This window comes from Anomaloglossus baeobatrachus, chromosome 1, assembly GCF_048569485.1.
Source record: "Anomaloglossus baeobatrachus isolate aAnoBae1 chromosome 1, aAnoBae1.hap1, whole genome shotgun sequence".
Taxonomy (NCBI): Eukaryota; Metazoa; Chordata; class Amphibia; order Anura; family Aromobatidae; genus Anomaloglossus; species Anomaloglossus baeobatrachus.
The window spans coordinates 834,625,674-834,648,692 of record NC_134353.1 but is presented as its reverse complement, the minus strand read 5'-3'; the positions used below and the strand labels follow the sequence as shown (position 1 = coordinate 834,648,692).

At 47.9% G+C, this 23,019-nt stretch overlaps 1 long non-coding RNA gene across 1 annotated transcript in view; it reads right to left on the bottom strand.

Annotated features, from left to right (window-relative positions):
* Positions 1-3,364: 3,364 nt before the first annotated feature.
* Positions 3,365-23,019, bottom strand: part of LOC142300916 (uncharacterized) — a 54,590-nt gene continuing 34,935 nt past the window's right edge. Inside the window, exon 3 of the long non-coding RNA XR_012752682.1 lies at positions 3,365-3,522. This is a non-coding gene — a long non-coding RNA (uncharacterized LOC142300916). The remainder of the gene's footprint in view (positions 3,523-23,019) is intronic.

The following is a 23,019-nucleotide window of genomic DNA, read 5'->3' as shown; positions in this document are numbered from 1 at the left end:
ACACGCTGGAATTTGACTCTCCACATGTTACAGTGACTGTGGCAGCACCGCCAAGCCCTGGTGCAATACGTCATGACGTATAGCCTGGGACAACGAGATGCAGAGGTGGGGCAGATCACCCTGATGGAGTGGTCTCAAATCAAGGACCTATGCACCCTTCTGCACAGTTTCGACATGGCGACGAATATGTTTAGCGCTGACAATGCCATTATCAGCATGACAATTCCAGTCATTTACATGCTGGAGCACACGCTAAACACTATTCGGAGTCAGGGGGTGGGACAACAGGAAGGGGAGGAACTACAGGAGGATTCATATGCGCAAGATACAACAACATCACCAAGGTCCAGACGTTCATCATCACCAACGCGGCAGGCATGGGACCATGAGAACAGGGATCAACAAGGGCGCATGGTAGCAGGCTAAATGTTGAGGAAGGTGCCGGAGAACATGAAGAAATGGAGGACGGACTGTCCATGGTCATGGAAGACTCATCGGATGAGGGAGACCTTGGCCAAATTTCAGTTGAAAGAGGATGGGGGGAGATGTCAGAGGAAGAAAGAACGGTTAGCACCTCTATGCCACAAACACAGCGTGGACTTGGTCCGCATGGCTGCGCAAGACACTTGAGTGCCTTCTTGCTGCACTACCTCCAACATGACCCTCGTATTGTCAAAATTAGAAGTGATGATGACTGCTGGCTTGCCACACTATTAGATCTCCGGTACAAGTCCAAATTTTGTGACATAATTCCTTCCATAGAAAGGGACGCACGTATGCAGGAGTATCAGCAGAAGCTGTTACTCGATCTTAGCTCGGCTTTTCCACCAAACAACCGTGCAGGTGCAGGGAGTGAATCTCCTAGTTGTAACTTGACAAACATGGGACGGTCTCGTCATCTTCAACAGTCTACCCATACCAGTAGCACCGTAACTGATGCTGGTAACAGCAATTTTATTGTATCTTTTCATAATTTTTTAGACCCTCCTTTGCAAGGCCACCAGAGACAACAAGTCTGACACATAGTCAACGACTGGAGAGGATGATACAGGAGTATCTCCAAATTAACATCGATGCCATGACTTTGCAAAAGGAGCCTTGCTCATTTTGGGCTTCAAATCTTGAAAAATGGCCAGAGCTGTCCACTTTCGCCTTGGAGATTTTGTCGTGTCCAGCTGCCAGCGTTGTCTCTGAACGTGTCTTCAGTGCTGCTGGGTGTGTGCTGACAGATAAGCGCATGCGTCTGTCCAGTGACAATGTGGACAGACTGACGTTCATCAAAATGAACAAGTCATGGATCCACAAGGAATTTACTACCCCTGTGTCATCCTGGGGGGAGTAAATGCTTGTGGATTTGGAATGTGCTTGATGCAAATCAAAACATCCTGTTTGCAACTAGGGCACAAGTGCTGCCACTGAAGGGGTGAGTGTCTGTGTGACGCAATTTTTGGAAAAAAGGGAGACTCCGCTTGGAGTAACCCTTGCTTGCTGTGTTTTTTAAAAAGAGCCAAGATGAACAAGTCATGGTTCAGCAAAGACTTTGCTACCTAACCCGGGGTCATCCTGGGAACGGTTAAGTATGGCATATTTTTGATTGTGCTTGATGCAAATCTACCTGTGAAGTGTACAACTAGGGCACAAGTGCAGCCACTGAAGGGGTGAGTGTCTGTGTGGCCCAATTTTGGGAAAAAAGGGAGACTCCGCTTGGAGTAACCCTTGCTTGCTGTGTTTTTTAAAAGGAGCCATGATGAACAGAGCTGGGATCAGGAAAGATTTTGCTACCTACCCCGGTGTCCTCCTGGGGACGGTTAAGTATGGCGTATTTTTGAATGTGCTTGATGCAAATCTACCTGTGACGTGTACAACTGGGGCACAAGTGCTGCCACTGAAGGGGTGTCTGTGTGGCCCAATTTTTGTAAATAAGGGAGACTCTGCTTGGAGTAACCCTTGCTTAAAGTGTTTTTAAAAAGGAGCCAAGATGAACAAGTCATGGTTCAGCAAAGACTTTGCTACCTACCCCGGTGCCATCCTGGGAACGGTTAAGTATGGCGTATTTTTGAATGTGCTTGATGCAAATCTAACAGTGAAGTGTACAACTGGGGCACAAGTGTTGCCACTGAATGGGTGGGTGTGTGTGGGGCACAATTTTTTGAAAAAAATGGAGACTCTGCTTGGAGTAACCCTTGCTTGCTGTGTTTTTTAAAAGGAGCCAAGATGAACAAGTCATGGTTCAGCAAAGACTTTGCTACCTAACCCGGGGTCATCCTGGGAACGGTTAAGTATGGCATATTTTTGATTGTGCTTGATGCAAATCTACCTGTGAAGTGTACAACTAGGGCACAAGTGCAGCCACTGAAGGGGTGAGTGTCTGTATGGCCCAATTTTTGGAAAAAAGGGAGACTCCGCTTGGAGTAACCCTTGCTTGCTGTGTTTTTTAAAAGGAGCCAAGATGAACAAGTCATGGTTCAGCAAAGACTTTGCTACCTACCCCGGGGTCATCCTGGGAATGGTTAGGTATGGCGTATTTTTGAATGTGCTTGATGCAAATCTAGCTGTGAAGTGTACAACTGGGGCACAAGTGCTGCCACTGAATGGGTGGGTGTGTGTGGGGCCCAATTTTTTGAAAAAAGGGAGACTCCGCTTGGAGTAACCGTTGCTTGCTGTGTTTTTTAAAAGGAGCCAAGATGAACAAGTCATGGTTCAGCAAAGACTTTGCTACCTACCCCAGGGTCATCCTGGGAACGGGTAAGTATGGCGTATTTTTGAATGTGCTTGATGCAAATCTAGCTGTGAAGTGTACAACTGGGGCACAAGTGCTGCCACTGAAGGGGTGGGTGTGTGTGTGGCCCAATTTTTTTAAAAAAGGGAGAACTCCGCTTGGAGTCACTTTGCGGTGTTTTACATGATTTTAGAAGGGCATGCCATGCCTATATCTGTGTGTCCTCCTCTTTTTCCTTGTCCAGCTGTTTTGTTTTCGCATGAGTATATGTCCTTGTCACTTTCTCATGTGTTTGTGTTGTGTTGTGAGTTGTTTGTCACCTTTTGGACACCTTTGAGGGTGTTTTCTAGGTGTTTTTATGTGTTTGTGATTGCCTGCCATTGTTTCCTATGCGGTTCAAGTGGTTCGTCGAACGTTCGCTGAACCGAACTCGAACGGGACCTCCAGCCGAACCACGGCCGGTTCGCTCATCTCTATTAAAGATATAAATGTGGTGTAAGAATAAGAAATACAATGAAAACATTTTATATATAATACAAACACTTAAAAACCGTTCTTAATGACTTTATTTGATATACAACACTTTTACTGTAAATTTGCATATCTTGCTTTAATATTACAGATAAACAAGTTGACATTTGGACATAGAAACTTGAATAATTTTTCCTCTTATGCAGTCAACGATGCCAATCAAACGTATGTAGGCCAGCTAATTCCCGGCGCACCACAGGAATCATTCTTCCAAGACAAGTTCACAAAGTTCACAATACCGGTGTTGGATACTCCATCGTCAAAAAAGGCTGCTGCAATAAAGAATATGCCATTAAGACTGCACAAATCTGTTTTTAGTTCTCGTTAAATAGGATAATATATGATAGTCATAAAAGTTGTGCATTCATAAATATATGTTCATTTATTTCTTTTCAGATTAGGAACACTAAATAGATCTGTCAAGCAATGGGATATCAATTATGATAAATAAGTTATGTTATTAGTGGAAATATTTGGCAGCAAATCGGTGGATCACAGTAACTGTACTCCATGTATCCTGTGGCCCAATGCAACATAGTCTTATATACAGTGCCTTGAAAAATGTTCATACTCTGTGAACTTTTCCACCTAAATTTTTTTTCATTATGTTACACCCACAAACTTAAGTGTATTTTACTGGGATACACAATACAACAAGTAGAAGTGCAGTGTAAGGCCCCCTTCACACGTCCGTGTCTCCGGTACGTGCTAGGTCTGTGCCCGTATGTACCGGAGACTCGGGCACACGTATACCAATTAAAATCAATGGGTATATGTGCACGCATGTGTTCTGCCAGTGGCCCGTGCCTCCGTGTGGAGCAGACGTGTGCCGTGTGCTCCACATGGATGCATGTCAGTGTTTCTCCGGCAGCACGGTCCCGCACACGTACCACACGGAAGTAGTGTGGATGCGGGTGCACATGACTCGTGCAGGAGAAACACATGTGGAATTGTAAAAAATAAAAAAACACATACTCACCTCCACGAGTCCTGCAGTCTCTGCCGCGGCTGTCACCTGCATCCGTTCCCCAGTGATTTTGAACAACGCGTCTTCTTCAATGGGGGCTGGAAGCAGCGTCAGCGGGGCGTGGCCTGTGCCAGACGCTGTCATTCAGCACCACAGAAAGCACAGGATGATGCAGGTAGGCGGGGCTTTCCGTTCTCCGTGTGTTGTTACGTATAACACACGGTGAACAGGAATGTGCCACAAACACGGCACATGGGGAGCAAACCACCCCTTTAACACGTACGTGAAAAAACGGATGTTTTTTTCATGGACGTGTGAAGGGGGCCTAAAGGATATTATGCATTAGTATTCTAAATGTTTTTAAAATATAAATCTGAAAATTGTAATTTGCATTTGTATTCAGTCCCACTAAATCAATACTTTGGAGGACCAACTTTCGGTGCAATTATTACTGCAAGACTTTTTGGGTATGTACAACTATGCACATCTAGAGGCTGAATGTTTTGCCCATTCTCCTTTGCAATATAGAGTTTCATCTCAGTGAGATTGGATGGACCACATAGTCTCAATGAAATTTAGGTCTGGACCATTCACATATATAAATATGCTTTGATTTAAACCATTGCATTGTGGCTCTGGCAATATGTTTAGGGTCTGTGTCCTGCTGGATTTTCCTGTATTTAGCTCCATCTATCTTATGATTAAAGTGTATATCCAGAACTTTAAAAAAAAATTACTTAAGCACTAACAGGCACGTAATTGCTACCTTCCTGACTGTTGTGCTTGGCGCCGTTCACAGACTGATCCTTCCATCAATACAATGAATTTATCAACACAGTAAAGGCTACTTATCCACTCTGCTCTGTAGACAGGGCGGGACTGCTGATGTCATGCTGATTCACTATATAACTAGGGGGAGCCAGCAGTCAATCAGCTTGACGTTGGCAGTGATACAGATCTAAAGAGCAGAGCAGATGAGAAGGCACTACTGTTTTGCCACATCAGCAAAAGCTGCAGAAGCACCAGCAGGAGTGATCTGTTCATGGCACCTGGGGCAAAATTCAGGTATGTGACAACCACATGTATGTTAGTGCTTAGGCACATTTTTTTTTTTAAAGTCCTGAATATACCCTTTAACTTTGACCAGTTTGCTTGTCCCTTCTGAAGAAAAGCATCCCACAGCATGATCCTGCCACCACCATGTTTGACAGTGTGGTGATGTGCACATAGAATAACATTGATTACTGCCCTGCTCTATCAGTGCTTATAGTATAGAGCTACAATATATGCATATAAGTTTGTGAAGATGAGCCAACCTCCACTGCATAGACTATAATTCATTTCCTAATTCTTGCAGAGATATGACTATATGCATGTGTTATGTTGAGTGTTCAGCTTCTATAGACATTCTTATGTTAAGTTTGGATGACTAGTTAACATTATGAAGAACTTATTGCTGGATGGGGAAAAGAGCATAGTGAAGCCGGAACATGGTGACACCACACTCTCAGATGGAGTAGAGGAGAGCCCATAAAATTTTGTTTTACTCCATTCAAAGAATGTGTAGATTAATGAATATGGTGCTAATCAGATTAGGGACTTTATTTAGCAGTATAGTTTCAGACTTTGGTCTCCTTTTAATGCCCAAGAGCTTGGGGCTAGTGTGCCGCCCCCGCGTCAGCAGTCGGGCTGCTTGGATCCGGAGTGGCTCGTGGGGTCTCCAGACCCGGATGTCGGGGTCGTGCGGCCACTCAAACAAAAAGGGTGTATTTACTTGGGGCTGGTTGGTTAAAGTTTGTGACGCCACCCGTGGTGTGGGGTAAGGGTGAAGTACTACCGCTGCAACTGGGAGAACCCGATGGCAATGGTGTGGGCAGCCAGGTGTTTAACCCCTCCACGGGTAGGGGGGGAATGCCCGGGACTCGGTGATGGTGTTGGGGAAGTGTCTTCGGGCCGGTAAGGGTTAATTGCGTACTCACTCAGTCCAATAATGCTGATGCTGACAACTGTGGTAAACCAAAGTTCTTGATGCCACTGCAGCAGGGAGGGAGCACGCCTGGATCCCGTGCCCGTTGGTGTTGCTTGTTAGCCTGTGACCTTAACCTTGACACCTCTTTTCTGTAGTTGGTCCCTTTTAGCATAGAACTAAATGGGTCCCGCTCACCAGTATGGCTAACTGGGTGAGCTTGCTCTTAGGGTTCACGCTTGGGATTTTCTGGACTATGTAGTGGGAAAGTCCTATCCACCTCGTTGCGCTAGTACCCTGATTTTGGAGCGGGTGGAGAACGGATCTTGAAGGCTCCGTCCTCGTTGGGTAAATTACCAGGACGCCTGAAGCATCTTCCTGGCCTAGAGTCCACGTACCCCATCATGCCCTTGCCCCTGCCTGGTGATGGCACAAGGCCGCCGGCTGTCCTCCTCGACAGTCCGTGCCCCTTGTCACAATCCTCTGTGACCGGGGACCAGCTTCTACCAGGCCCAGACCAACGTCTGCCACCTAGTAGTTCACGGAGCACAGCTCCTGATCTCTCCTCTAGAGAGTCACTGCTTCACTGACTGTCTCCTGACACTCCAGACCTCCCCAAACCAACCCCCCAAGTGGGCGACCCTATTCCCTTCAGGCTGTCCACTGGTGTGTCTGGTGTGTGTGGTGCAGAGTGTTTCTAGGGATTTGATTAGCTTGTGCTTAGCAACACCAAAGGTCAGGGACCCGTAACCAAAGAGGAGGTGGATATCATGCAGAAGGGCAGATTGCACAATACCCTGTGATGACCTGATAGGCCAGGGCGTCACACTAGATTGATCTTTTATAATATGAAGTATATTTTATATATGCCTTTGTACATGTGAAATGTTGCACTGTTTTTATATATGGTATGCAGCACACACCAAGAGTTATTCCCACCACTTAGCTACTAGACGGTATATAGTTAAGAAGGTTAAGTGTACTTCATATAGTGCAGCCATTGTGGTTACTAGTCAGAAAGTAGCAGAAGAGCAGCCAGTCAAGATGTAAGAATTAGTCTGATGAAAATTTGACAGCATGGAAACCAGTTCTAATGGAAAAGGAGGAATACCCTCAAAAGTAAGTCACTTATAGTGAAGATGGGAATGTTGACAACCTACACATAATGACGATCAGTGGAAAACTGGGATAGACTGGCCTACTGGGGCATGGCACTTGTAGGGTAGAAGAAATCCATACTGTCAGTATAGGTCTCCGGCATCAGCTCTGGATGGACATAATTTGTAGCATTTCTCAAGTTTTCCCAGTAGGCTAACATCTGCTACTGCTGTTCTTAATGCTGGAACTTGCCTTAAGAATCATGTCTCTGTGACTGACAGAAGTGTCAGTATCAAGATAGGACCACAAATCTGCTGTTATCACCATCTGCTGCTGTTTAAGTAAAGTATGCTTCTGGTTTACCACATGCTTACTGCCTCTCCTGTCTCCTCCCTGCACCAACATCATGAGGTATGCCACAGATCATCTAATCACGGGGGAGTAGTAATTGATGGCATCACCCCCACACATTATTGTGTGTCCATCACTGTGTTGGTGCCACAGACATCGGGCAAAGTCACTCCCACTGATTACACTAAGGATCCAACCCATGCCAATATACTGAGTTCCCTGCATACTGCAATCTGAAGTAACTAATAAATCCCTCTTTGATGAGGTGGAGGATGAATGAAAGTACATTATTAGTTTTCCACCACACAGAAATTTGTATTTAGCAGAAAAAGTTCTGCTTTGGTCCCATGTGACCGAAGCACCTACTTCCACGTTAGCCGTGTCCCCACAGGGAATCAATGGTTGCCATGGTAGCATAGGGGCATGTGATGACTCCTGTGCTATTAGGAATCCTTTACTGTTACTGCCGGCAGAGTGCTATTTGTAACAGAAGAAGAGCATTTCTCCTGGTCTGAACTGTGCAGGTCTGATCAGGAGAAATGAATAAGTGATCAGACTGCTGATAGTGATGAGCGAGTACTAAAAAGCTCGGGTGCTCGAGGCTCGGGCCGAGCATCCCAAGATACTCGTGTACTCGGCCCGAGCACCGAGCCCAATGTTATCCTATGGGAGACCCGAGTATTTTTATGAAATGACCCCCGGCAGCATGTAGAAACCCTAAAAATGTCACAAAAGTCTCAGAAGAGTGCTCAAATGACATGGCAACAGCATGGGGAAGACCCCTTGAAGCATTTATCACTCAAAAGTCACAGCTGTGAACAATTTTGTCCGCGTTTTATGCCATTTTTACGGACTCACCAGAAAACCTTCCAAAATGACACCAAAATGAATTTTCATGGCGGAAATGTTAAGGGCACATACCCAATAGTGAGATAGAGCTGGTGTATGTTACTTTTTGAGATTAATACATGAAAGATTTTACGCAAAACATTGTGTGGCACTCCGATGTCCAAAACGCACGTTTTGTGCTTTTTACTAGCGATGTCGGTCATTTTTTTTTTCATTCTATCTCCCGTCGGTCGGTCTCGCTCTGTCGGTCTCTCTCTGTCTTGTCTGTCCCCCTCTCACAGTCTATCGGTCATTCTCCCCCCTCTCTCTTACTTACCGTTCCCCGATCACTGCCACGGCGCTGCACGGCTGTTCACTAAACTCCGGCGGCTTTTCCTCTTTTGAAAAAGCCGGCCGCTCAGTAAACAATCTCGTATTCCCTACTTTCCTGCTTTTCGGCGCCTATGATTGGTTGCATTGAGACACGCCCCCACGCTGAGTGACAGGTGTCTCACTGCACCCAAACACAGCAGCCGGTGTGTGTGTGTATACTGTGCAGTGAAATAAATAATTAAATAATTAAAAAAAACGGCGTGCGGTCCCCCCAATTTTAATACCAGCCAGATAAAGCCATACGGCTGAAGGCTGGTATTCTCAGGATGGGGAGCTCCACGTTATGGGGAGCCCCCCAGCCTAACAATATCAGTCAGCAGCCGCCCAGAATTGCCGCATACATTAGATGTGACAGTTCTGGGACTGTACCCGGCTCTTCCCGATTTGCCCTGGTGCGTTGGCAAATCGGGGTAATAAGGAGTTATTGGCAGCCCATAGCTGCCACTAAATCCTAGATTAATCATGTCAGGCGTCTCCCCGAGATTCCTTCCATGATTAATTTGTAAATTACAGTTAAAAAACACACACACCCGAAAAATCCTTTATTAGAAATAAAAAACACTAACAAAGTCCCTCATCACCAATTTATTAACCCCGACAAACCCTCCATGTCCGGCGTAATCCACGGACCTCCAGCGTCGCGTCCAGCTGTGCTGCATGAAGGTGACAGGAGCTGCAGAATACACCGCCGCTCCGGTCAGCTTCACACAGCAACTGAGGTGAGTATAGCGATCAGCTGAGCTGTCACTGAGGTTACCTGGATGCAGCGGTGGCCGCGGGTAACCTCAGTGACAGCTCAGCTGATCGCGCTACTCACTACCGCTCCGGTCAGCTCCATGCAGCAACTGAGGTGAGTATAGCGATCAGCTGCTGTCACTGAGGTTACCCGCGGCCACCGCTGGATCCAGCGGTGGCCGTGAGTTACCTGACTGACAGCAGTTGATCGCGCTACTCACCTCAGTTGCTGTGTGAAGCTGACAGAAGCGGCGGTGTATTCTGCAGCTCCTGTCACCTGAATGTAGCAGAGCTGGACGCGACGCTGGAGGACTGTGGATTACGCCGGACATGGAGGGTTTGTCGGGGTTAATAAATTGGTGATGAGGGACTTTGTTATTGTTTTTTATTTCTAATAAAGGATTTTTTCAGGTGTGTGTGTTTTTTAACTGTAATTTACAGATTAATCATGGAAGGTTTCTCGGGGAGACGCCTGACATGATTAATCTAGGATTTAGTGGCAGCTATGGGCTGCCATTAACTCCTTATTACCCCGATTTGCCAACGCACTAGGGTAAATCGGGAAGAGCCGGGTAGAGTCCCAGAACTGTCGCATCTAATGTATGCGGCAATTCTGGGCGGCTGCTGCTGACTGATATTGTTAGGCTGGGGGGCTCCCCATAACGTGGAGCTCCCCATCCTGAGAATACCAGCCTTCAGCCGTATGGCTTTATCTGGCTGGTATTAAAATAGGGGAGGACCGCACGCCGTTTTTTTTAATTATTTATTTATTTATTTTACTGCACAGTATAGACACGCCCACCGGTTGCTGTGATTGGGTGCAGTGAGACACCTGTCACTCAGCGTGGGGGCGTGTCTCACTGCAACCAATCATAGGCGCCTGTGGGCGTGGAAAGCAGGGAATATGAGATGGCTGTGTACAGAGCACAGCGCGCCCGCCGGTATAAAGGCTCGGTCACGCTGCGCAGGCCGGCCAATCACTGCAATTCCACAACTAACAGGGCTGTGGCATTGCAGTGGTCTGCCAGCCAATCCCTGCATGAGGGCTGGCTCTCAAAAAAGTGCCAACATGCAGGGATGAAGACCACGAGTACAGCACGAGTATCGCAAGATTACTCGGTCCCCGCCGAGTAGCCCGAGTACAGTGATACTCGTGCGAGTACCGAGTAGTAACAAGCATACTCGCTCATCACTAACTGCTGATCCTAATAGTCCCCTAAGAGGGACTAGTAAAATAAAAAAAGTTTAAAAAAATAAAAAAAATTAACAGTTCAAATTCCCCCCTTTCGCCACATTAAAAATATAAGGGTTAAAAAAAATAAAAAATACACATATTTTGTATCGTCACATTTAGAAATGCCGATCTACCAAAATATAAAATCAATTAATCTGATTGGTAAACGGTGCAGTGGCAAAAAAATTACAAACGCCAAAATTAAGTTTTAGGCTGTCTCAAATTTTACACAAAATGCAACAACAGGAGATCAAAACATAGCATCTGCACAAAATTGGTACCATTAAAAACATCAGCTCAAGATGCAAAATATAAGCTTTCACTGAGCCCCATATCCCAAAAAGTGAGAACACTATGGGTCATGGAATATGGTGCAAAAAGTGTGCCACATTTTTTTAACCCCTTAGAGAAAAGTAAACTTGTACATGTTTGGTGTCTACGAACTGATACCGATCTGAGGCATCATATCTACACATCAGTTTTACCATATAGGGAACATAATGAATAAAATATCCTAAAAACCATCATGCAATCGCACTTTTTTTGCAATTTTTTCGCCCTTGGAATTTTTTTGCCGTTTTCCAGTACACTACCATGTTTTTCCAAAAATAAGATCTCCCCCAAAAATAAGCCCTAGCAGGAATTTTCAGCATTTTCAGAGCAAGGCTTAAATATAAGCCCTCCCCCGAAAATAAGCCCTAGTCGCAGTTCAATAATGAAGCAGCTAAAAAAGTAAAAAAAATACTGCATAACACTTCATTATCGACAGCGAGCACCCCACAATCACACTCATCGAATGACGAGCAGAAGACCTGCAGTGATCGCACACCCGCACACATCCGATCTCACACACACACACATCCAATCTCACACACACACAATCAGATCACACACAGAAACATCAGATCACACACACAAACACTGAATCACACACACAAACATCGGATCACAAACACATCGGATCACACACATACTCACCACTAGAGATGAGCGAACCGGTCCCGGTTCGGCTCGAGGTCGGTTCGCCGAACGGAGGTCCCGTTCGAGTTCGGCTCGTCGAACGTTCGACGAACCGAACTCGAACTGCATAGGAAACAATGGCAGGCAATCACAAACACAGTAAAACACCTAGAAAACACCCTCAAAGGTGTCCAAAAGGTGACAAACAACTCAAACACATGGGAAAGTGACAAGGACATATACTCATGCGAAAACAAAACAGCTGGACAAGGAAAAAGAGGAGGACACACAGATATAGGCATGGCACGCCATTCTAAAATCATGTAAAACACCGCAAGGTGACTCCAAGCGTAGTCTCCCTTTTTTTCCAAAAATTGGGCCCCACACACACCCACCCATTCAGTGGCAGCAGTTGGGCCCCAGTTGTACACTTCACAGCTAGATTTGCATCAAGCACATTCAAAAATACGCCATTCTTATCCGTCCCCAGGATGACACCGGGGTAGGTAGATAAAGTCTTTGCTGACCCATGACTTGTTCATCTTGGCTTCTTTTAAAAACAATGTAAGCAAGGGTTACTCCAAGCGGAGTCTCCCTTTTTTCCAAAAATTGGGCCACACAGACACCCACCCCATCAGTGGCAGCACTTGGGCCCTAGTTGCAAACAGGATGTTTTGATTTGCATCAAGCACATTCAAAAATACGCCATAATTAACCGTCCCCAGGATGACACCGGGGTAGGTAGCAAAGTCTTTCCTGATCCCAGCTCTGTTCATCTTGGCTTCTTTTAAAAACAATGTAAGCAAGGGTTACTCCACGCGGAGTCTCCCTTTTTTCCAAAAATTGGGCCACACAGACACCCACCCCATCAGTGGCAGCACTTGGGCCCTAGTTGCAAACAGGATGTTTTGATTTGCATCAAGCACATTCAAAAATACGCCATTCTTATCCGTCCCCAGGATGACATCGGGGTAGGTAGCAAAGTCTTTCCTGATCCCAGCTCTGTTCATCTTGGCTTCTTTTAAAAACAATGTAAGCAAGGGTTACTCCAAGCGGAGTCTCCCTTTTTTCCAAAAATTGGGCCACACAGACACCCACCCCATCAGTGGCAGCACTTGGGCCCTAGTTGCAAACAGGATGTTTTGATTTGCATCAAGCACATTCAAAAATACGCCATTCTTATCCGTCCCCAGGATGACACCGGGGTAGGTAGCAAAGTCTTTCCTGATCCCAGCTCTGTTCATCTTGGCTTCTTTTAAAAACACAGCAAGCAAGGGTTACTCCAAGCGGAGTCTCCCTTTTTTCCAAAAATTGGGCCACACAGACACCCACCCCATCAGTGGCAGCACTTGGGCCCTAGTTGCAAACAGGATGTTTTGATTTGCATCAAGCACATTCAAAAATACGCCATTCTTATCCGTCCCCAGGATGACACCGGGGTAGGTAGCAAAGTCTTTCCTGATCCCAGCTCTGTTCACCTTGGCTTCTTTTAAAAACAATGTAAGCAAGGGTTACTCCAAGCGGAGTCTCCCTTTTTTTCCAAAAATTGTGCCCCACACACACCCACCCATTCAGTGGCAGCACTTGTGCCCTAGTTGTACACTTCACAGCTAGATTTGCATCAAGCACATTCAAAAATACGCCATTCTTATCCGTCCCCAGGATGACACCGGGGTAGGTAGCAAAGTCTTTCCTGATCCCAGCTCTGTTCATCTTGGCTTCTTTTAAAAACACAGCAAGCAAGGGTTACTCCAAGCGGAGTCTCCCTTTTTTCCAAAAATTGGGCCACACAGACACCCACCCCATCAGTGGCAGCACTTGGGCCATAGTTGCAAACAGGATGTTTTGATTTGCATCAAGCACATTCAAAAATACGCCATTCTTATCCGTCCCCAGGATGACACCGGGGTAGGTAGCAAAGTCTTTCCTGATCCCAGCTCTGTTCATCTTGGCTTCTTTTAAAAACAATGTAAGCAAGGGTTACTCCAAGCGGAGTCTCCCTTTTTTTCCAAAAATTGTGCCCCACACACACCCACCCATTCAGTGGCAGTACTTGTGCCCTAGTTGTACACTTCACAGCTAGATTTGCATCAAGCACATTCAAAATCAACAAGCATTTACTCTCCCCAGGATGACACAGGGGTAGTAAATTCCTTCTGGATCCATGACTTGTTCATTTTGATGAACGTCAGTCTGTCCACATTGTCACTGGACAGACGCGTGCGCTTATCTGTCAGCACACACCCAGCAGCACTGAATACACGTTCAGAGACAACGCTGGCAGCTGGACACGACAAAATCTCCAAGGCGTAAGTTGCGAGCTCTGGCCATTTTTCTAGGTTTGAAGCCCAAAAGGAGCAAGGCTCCAGTTGCAAAGTCATGGCATCGATGTTCATTTGGAGATACTCCTGTATCATCCTCTCCAGCCGTTGAGTATTTGTCAGACTTGTTGTCTCTGGTGGCCTTGCAAAAGAGGGTCTAAAAAAATTATGAAAAGATTCCATAAAATTGCTGTTACCAGCACCAGATACGGTCCTACTGGTACGGGTAGACTGTTGAAGATGACGAGACCGTCCCATGTTTGTCAAGTTACAACTGGGAGATCCCCTCCCTGGACCTGCACGGTTGTTTGGTGGAAAAGCCGAGCTAAGATCGAGTAACAGCTTCTGCTGATACTCCTGCATACGTGCGTCCCTTTCTATGGCTGGAATTATGTCACAAAATTTGGACTTGTACCGGGGATCTAATAGTGTGGCAATCCAGTAGTCATCATCACTTCTAATTTTGACAATACGACTGTCATGTTGGAGGTAGTGCAACAAAAAGGCACTCATGTGTCTTGCGCAGCCACGCGGACCAAGTCCACGCTGTGTTTGTGGCATAGAGGTGCTACCCGTTCTTTCTTCCTCTGACATCTCCCCCCAACCTCTTTCAACTGAAATTTGACCAAGGTCTCCCTCATCCGCTGAGTCTTCCATGTCCATGGACAGTTCGTCCTCCATTTCTTCATGTTCTCCTGCACCTTGCTCAACATTTCGCCTGCTACTATGCGCCCTTGTCGATCCCTGTTCCCCATGGTCCCATGCCTGCTGCGTTGGTGATGATGAACGTCTGGACCTTGGTGATGTTGTTGTCCCTTGCGCATATGAATCCTCCTGTAGTTCCTCCCCTTCATGTTGTCCCACCCCCTGACTCCGAATAGTGTTTAGCGTGTGCTCCAGCATGTAAATGACTGGAATCGTCATGCTGATAATGGCATTGTCAGCGCTAAACATATTCGTCGCCATGTCGAAACTGTGCAGAAGGGTGCATAGGTCCTTGATCTGAGACCACTCCATCAGGGTGATCTGCCCCACCTCTGCATCTCGTTGGCCCAGGCTATACGTCATGACGTATTGCACCAGGGCTCTGCGGTGCTGCCACAGTCGCTGTAACATGTGGAGAGTTGAATTCCAGCGTGTCGCCACATCGCATTTCAGGCGATGAACCGGCAGGCCGAAAGACTTCTGGAGCGATGCAAGTCGCTCTGCTGCAGCGCTTGAACGGTGGAAGTGAGCAGACAGTTTTCGTGCCCTGTTCAGAAGGCCATCTAGGCCAGGATAGTGTGTTAAAAATTGCTGGACGACAAGGTTCAACACGTGAGCCATACAAGGTACGTGTGTCACCTTGCCCAGGCGAAGTGCCGCACCCAGGTTTGCAGCATTGTCGCACACGGCCTTACCAGGCTGCAGGTTGAGTGGAGACAACCATTTATTAAACTCGGACCGCAGAGCTGACCACAACTCCTCAGCTGTGTGACTCTTATTCCCAAGACATGTCAAGCTAAAGACCGCCTGATGCCGTTGCGCTCTGCTGCCAGAATAGTAATGAGGCGTGCGTGATTCCTTCTGCGCAGTGAGAACGCTGGTGGCCTGACCAGGCAGGCTTGGGGCGGAGGTGGAGGACCCAGATGAGGTGGAGGATGCAGAAGCTGTGGCGGAACTTGGACAGACAGAGGATTGACACACAAGTCGTGGGGACGGCAAGACTTGTGCAGCAGACCCTTCACCATCTATCACCATAGTTACCCAGTGCCCAGTCAGCGACATGTAACGTCCCTGTCCATGCTTACTGGTCCAAGTATCGGTGGTGAAATGCACCCGTTCACACACAGAGTTTCTCAAGGAAGCGGTGATGTTGTGTGCGACATGCTGGTGTAGCGCGGGCACACCTTTCTTAGAGAAGTAGTGGCGACTAGGCATCTGGTACTGGGGCACAGCGACAGACATAAGGTCTCTAAAATCCTGTGTGTCCATTAGGCGGAAAGGCAGCATTTCTGTAGCCAACAGCTTACAGAGGGATAGAGTCAACCTCTTAGCTTTGTCATGGGTCGGAGGAAGTGGCCTTTTATTTGACCACATCTGAGGGACAGAGATCTGGCTGCTGTGTGTAGACGGTGTTGAGTAGGGTGTCCCTGGAAAAATGCAGGTTTGTGAGGAAAGTGCAGGCATAGACATGATGTTGCCTTCATCCAACGTTGGTGCTATCGATGTCTGAGAGAGCTGTACACACTCACTTGTTTCCCCTTCCAAACCAACTGACGACCTACCAAGCAAACTGCCTTTAGCGGTTACAGTGGTGGAAGTTGTGGGTGGAAAAACAGGTGTGACAGCTGTCCCCACAGTCCTAGAAGATGAAGATCGCGCGGATGCACTGGAAGGGGCGGGCGGTGGATGGTTCGCTCCGCTAGGCCGCATTGCAGCACAGTGAGCTTCCCACCGGGACCTATGATATTTATTCATGTGACGATTAGTGATGAGCGAGTACTAAAAAGCTCGGGTGCTCGAAGCTCGGGCCGAGCATCCCAAGATACTCGTGTACTCGGGCCGAGCAACGAGCCCAATGTTATCCTATGGGAGACCCGAGTATTTTTGTGAAATGACCCCCCGGCAGCATGGAGAAACCCTAAAAATGTCACAAAAGTCTCAGAAGAGTGCTCAAATGACATGGCAACAGCATGGGGAAGACCCCTTGAAGCATTTATCACTGAAAAGTCACAGCTGTGAACAATTTTGTCCGCGTTTTACGCCATTTTTACGGACTCACCAGAAAACCTTCCAAAATGACCCCAAAATGATTTTTCATGGCGGAAATGTTAAGGGCACATACCCAATAGTGAGATAGAGCTGGTGTATGTTACTTTTTGAGATTAATACATGAAAGATTTTACGTAAAAACATTGTGTGGCACTCCGATGTCCCTGAGAAGAGACGTACATGAAGGCCTCTTGAGTCTAATGTGCCCATTTTGAGGAAGTGAGTCTTTGTAGTATTTTCCTTTGCCAGGGCAGTCCAAAATTGTGAGGTTCACCAATGCCCCTGCATACAGACGTGCATGAGGGCCTGTAAACCTGAAGTGCCCATTGGAAGGAAGTGGGTCTATTGTAGTATAGCCCTTAGGCAGGGCAGCCAAAAATTGGGAGGCTCCACGTTGTCCCTGGGTAGAGACGTGCATGAGGGCCTCAAAACATTAAGTGTCCATTTTAAGGAAGTGGGTGTATTATAGTATAGCCCTTAGGCAGGGCAGCCAAAAATTGGGAGGCTCCACGTTGTCCCTGGGTAGAGACGTGCATGAGGGCCTCAAAACATTAAGTGTCCATTTTAAGGAAGTGGGTGTATTATAGTATAGCCCTTAGGCAGGGCAGCCAAAAATTGGGAGGCTCCACGTTGTCCCTGGGTAGAGACGTGCATGAGGGCCTCAAAACATTAAGTGTCCATTTTAAAGAAGTGGGTGTATTATAGTATAGCCCTTAGGCAGGGCAGCCAAAAATTGGGAGGCTCCACGTTGTCCCTGGGTAGAGACGTGCATGAGGGCCTCAAAACATTAAGTGTCCATTTTAAGGAAGTGGGTGTATTATAGTATAGCCCTTAGGCAGGGCAGCCAAAAATTGGGAGGCTCCACGTTGTCCCTGGGTAGAGACGTGCATGAGGGCCTCAAAACATTAAGTGTCCATTTTAAGGAAGTGGGTGTATTATAGTATAGCCCTTAGGCAGGGCAGCCAAAAATTGGGAGGCTCCACGTTGTCCCTGGGTAGAGACGTGCATGAGGGCCTCAAAACATTAAGTGTCCATTTTAAGGAAGTGGGTGTATTATAGTATAGCCCTTAGGCAGGGCAGCCAAAAATTGGGAGGCTCCACGTTGTCCCTGGGTAGAGACGTGCATGAGGGCCTTTAAACCTGAAGTGCCCATTGTAAGGAAGTGGGTCTATTTCAGTATAGCCCTTTGCCAGGGCAGCCAAAAATTGGGAGGCTCCACGTTGTCCCTGGGTAGAGACGTGCATGAGGGCCTCAAAACATTAAGTGTCCATTTTAAGGAAGTGGGTGTATTATAGTATAGCCCTTAGGCAGGGCAGCCAAAAATTGTGAGGCTCCACGTTGTCCCTGGGTAGAGACGTGCATGAGGGCCTCAAAACATTAAGTGTCCATTTTAAGGAAGTGGGTGTATTATAGTATAGCCCTTAGGCAGGGCAGCCAAAAATTGGGAGGCTCCACGTTGTCCCTGGGTAGAGACGTGCATGAGGGCCTCAAAACATTGTTCCCATTGCAAAGGAGCGGGTCTCCTGTCGTTGTGATGTCCATTCTGCAAAGAATGGGCGAAAAAATTTACCACTGGGGGTATACCTGAAACAAAGGCCTAAGTATTGCAATTTGTAACGGTCATCATCATGGTGGCGCATGAGGAGAAGGAGGAGGAGTCCAGCGATTATCCAAAGTCCAGAAGTGTGTACCCATGGGTGAGTGGAGGTACATGGCAAACTTTAAATTCCGCTCTCATTTGCTGGTGGTGTGGTGAAGTCTGGCCCAATCCAACCCTTGTTCATCTTGATCAGAGTCAGCCTGTCAGCATTTTCAGTTGACAGGCGGGTGCGTTTATCTGTAATGATTCCACCTGCGGCACTAAAAACACGCTCTGACAAAACGCTAGCAGCAGGGCAGGCCAGGACTTCCAAGGCGTAGAGAGCCAATTCATGCCACGTGTCCAGCTTGGATACTTAATAATTATAAGGCACAGAGGAATGTCGGAGTACTGTTGTTCGATCTGCAAGGTACTCCTTCAGAATCTGGGCAAACTTAGGATTTCTTGTGGCACTACCCCGCACCTCAGGGGCTGTGGTACGTGAGGGGCTGAGAAAACTGTCCCACATCTTAAAGACTGTTCCCCTACCTCTGGCGGATTGGACTTGTGCCTCTCTCGGCTGTACGCCTCGGTTGTCCACTGATTCATGACCTATGCCGCTAGCGTTTTGTGAGGGGAATGCTTTGCCTACTTCCGTGAGTATGGCCTTCCGAAACTGCTGCATTTTGGTTGACCTCTCCTCCACGGGAATAAGAGACAAAAAGTTCTCCTTGTAGCGTGGGTCTAACAGTGTTACCAACCAGTAATGATTGTCGGCCAAGATGTTCTTAACGCGAGGGTCACGAGACAGGCAGCTTACCATAAAGTCAGCCATGTGCGCCAGACTCTTAACAGCCAGGACTTCAGTAGCCTGACCAACAAGATGACTGAACATGCTGTCCTCCTCCTCCTCCTCCTCCTCCTCCTCATCTACCCTGTCCTCTGGCCAGCCACGCTGAACCGAGGATATGACTGGTGTGCATGTCATATCCTCAATTTGGCCGGAGAGTTGCTCCATGTCTTCATCCTCCTCCTCGTCATAGTCCTCCACTGCACGTTGTGATGAGACGAGGCTGGGCTGTGTGTTATCACCCACACCCACTACTGTTTCTTGCTGCAACTCATCGCGCTCCGCCTGCAATGCATCATGTTTGTTTTTCAGCAGAGACCGTTTTAGAAGGCAGAGTAGCGGTATGGTGACGCTAATAATGGCGTCATCACCACTCACCATCTTGGTGGAGTCCTCAAAGTTTTGGAGGATGGTACATAGGTCTGACATCCATCTCCACTCCTCAGGTGTTATGTGTGGAGTTTGACCCATTTCCCGACGGCTTAGGTGATGCAGGTACTCAACAACTGCCCTCTTCTGCTCACATATCCTGACCAACATGTGCAGAGTTGAATTCCAACGCGTGGGGACATCACACACCAGTCTGTGAGCCGGAAGATGCAAACGGCGCTGAAAGCCGGCAAGGCCGGCTGAAGCAGTAGGTGACTTTCGAAAATGTGCAGACAGGCGGCGAACTTTTACCAGTAGATCAGACAGCTCTGGGTATGACTTTATAAACCGCTGAACCACGAGGTTGAGCACATGGGCCACGCATGGAACATGTGTCAGCTGGCCTCGCCTCAAAGCCGCCACCAGGTTCCGGCCATTGTCACACACGACCTTTCCTGGCTTTAGGTTCAGAGGTGTGAGCCAGTGATCTGCCTGCTGTTTCAGAGCTGTCCACACCTCTTCTGCATTGTGGGGTTTGTCACCTATGCAGATTAGCTTCAGCACAGCCTGTTGCCGCTTCACCGAGGCAGTGCTGCAGTGCTTCCAGCTTGTGACTGGTGTGGAGGGCACAGTGGATGAGGATGCGCAGGAGGAGGAGGAGGCTGAAGAGCATGACATTCCGGAGCTGTAGAGTGTGGGTGAAACACTGACTGAGGTAGGGCCTGCAAACCTTGGTGTGGGAAGGACGTGTTCCGTCCCTCGCTCAGACTGGGTCCCAGCTTCCACAATATTAACCCAGTGTGCCGTCAACGAGATGTAGCGGCCTTGCCCACAAGCACTTGTCCACGTGTCTGTGGTTAGGTGGACCTTGGGTGAAACAGCGTTGTTCAGGGCACGTGTGATGTTTTGTGACACGTGGTTATGCAACGCGGGGACGGCACACCGGGAGAAATAGTGGCGGCTGGGGACCGAGTAACGTGGGACAGCTGCCGCCATCAGGTCACGGAATGCTTCAGTCTCCACCAGCCTAAAAGGCAACATTTCCAGCGCAAGCAGTCGCGAAATGTTAGCATTTAGAACTGTGGCATGTGGGGTGTTGGCAGTGTATTTGCGCCTGCGTTCAAAGGTTTGCTGAATGGATAACTGAACGCTGCGCTGGGACAAGGACGTGCTTGATGATGGTGTTCTTTCTGCGTAGGCAACTGCAGGTGCAGGAGTGGAGGAGGCTTGTTCGCAGGCAGCATGGACAGAGGATTGGCTCGCATGCACAACCAGCGAAGACGTAGCAGTGACATCAGCAAGCACTGCTCCTCGACTCTGTTGTACTTCCCACAAAGTCTGGTGCTTGGCTGACATGTGCCTGATCATGCTGGTGGTGGTCAGGCTGTTAGTTTTGGTACCCCTGCTGATGCTGGCACGGCAGGTGTTGCAAATGGCCTTTTTTGAATAATCTATATCCAACTTAAAAAACTGCCAGACTCGGGAAGACCTAACATTTGTACAGGCACCTTGTGTCGTCGTGTTGTTCCGGGGAACGGTTGCCTGACTTCTGCCTGGGGCCACCACCCTGCTTCTTACTGCCTGTTGTGATGCTACGCCTCCCTCCCCCTGTGCACTGCTGTCCTCGCTCTGCATATCCTCCTGCCAGGTTGGGTCAGTTACTGGATCATCCACCACGTCGTCTTCCTCTTCCGCACCCTGCTCCTCCTCCTGACTTGCTGACAATTGTGTCTCATCATCGTCCACCACTTGTTGAGACACGTTGCCAACTTCGTGAGAACGTGGCTGCTCAAATATTTGGCCATCTGTACAGACGATCTCCTCATGACCCACTTCAATATGAGCTGGCGAGAGGCCAGAATGTGTGAATGGAAACGTGAACAGCTCTTCCGAGTGTCCAAGTGTGGGATCATTAATGTCCGAGGAGGACGTGTACTCAGCCTGGTGGTAGGAAGGAGGATCAGGTTCAGAAATGTGCGGTGCAGTATCACGGCTACTGACACTTGACCGTGTGGAAGACAGAGTGTTTGTGGTGGTGCCAATCTGACTGGAAGCATTATCTGCTATCCAACTAACAACCTGTTGACACTGGTCTTGGTTCAAGAGCGGTGTACTACTGCGGTCCCCAAGAATTTGGGACAGGACGTGCGAGCGACTAGATGTGGCCCTTTGTTGTGGCGAAATTAGAGCTTGCCCACGACCTCGGCCTCTGCCTGCACCACCATCACGTCCACTTCCTTGTTCCTTGCCAATGCCCTTGCGCATTTTGCAATGCTGTGCACTGCTGACGTGTATATTCACTACTTGTGCGTTATATCAAAGTGTGTGGAAATTGCACACAAGTGCACCTGTACGCTGCCACCAACAGGCACACACGTGCGGTTTTAAAAACCAAGCACGGACGCAATAATAACCTAACAGGTTTTTTTGGGGAGCGACAATTACAGACAAGTCAGACACTATCTGGACTGTTTTACACTGTGTACACCAGCCCCAGATATGATGAAGGCTGGTATACGGTCACCACTACCCTGCCTGCCTGCCTGTATACTGGTACAATAGTCCTGACAAGGACTCTTTTGGTCACTAGCCTGTATTCAGACCTGGCTATACCCTGCCTGTATATAGCAACAGTAGTCCTGAGAAGGACTCTGCTACTGTACTCCGACCTGGCTATACCCTGCCTGCCTGTATACAACTAGAATAGTCCTGAGAAGGACTTTTGGTCACACTGTTTGCAGCCCTGCAACTGAAAAAGCTATAAAGGGCCGCAAAGCTTTCCCTGAATCAGCGACACTCTCCCTGCACTCACTGTCTGGATAGCTGTGAGCAGAGCACAGCGCGCCGGCCGATATAAAGGCTCGGTCACGCTGTGCAGGCCGGCCAATCACTGCAATTCCACAACTAACAGGGCTGTGGCATTGCAGTGGTCTGCCAGCCAATCCCTGCATGAGGGCTGGCTCTCAAAAGAGCGCCAACATGCAGAAATGAAGACCACGAGTACAGCACGAGTATCGCGAGATTACTCGGTCCCCGCCGAGCAGCCCGAGTACAGCGATACTCGTGCGAGTACCGAGTAGTGACAAGCATGCTCGCTCATCACTAGTGACGATTCATGGAAGAAGTTGTCAAACAGCTGAGGTTTTGACCTCTACTAAGAGAATCATGACAAATTTTACATATCACATGATTTGGGCGATCTTTTTCTATGTCAAAAAAGGACCAGGCTAGGCAAGGCTTAGAGGCCATGCGACCTGTTGATCCACCCCGAATAATGCTCATAGGCAGAGTGGTGAATGAGGATGCAGTTGTAGACGTGCTACCAGTGCTCCGACTCTGTCCAGGAAGGCGCAAGGTAACTTCG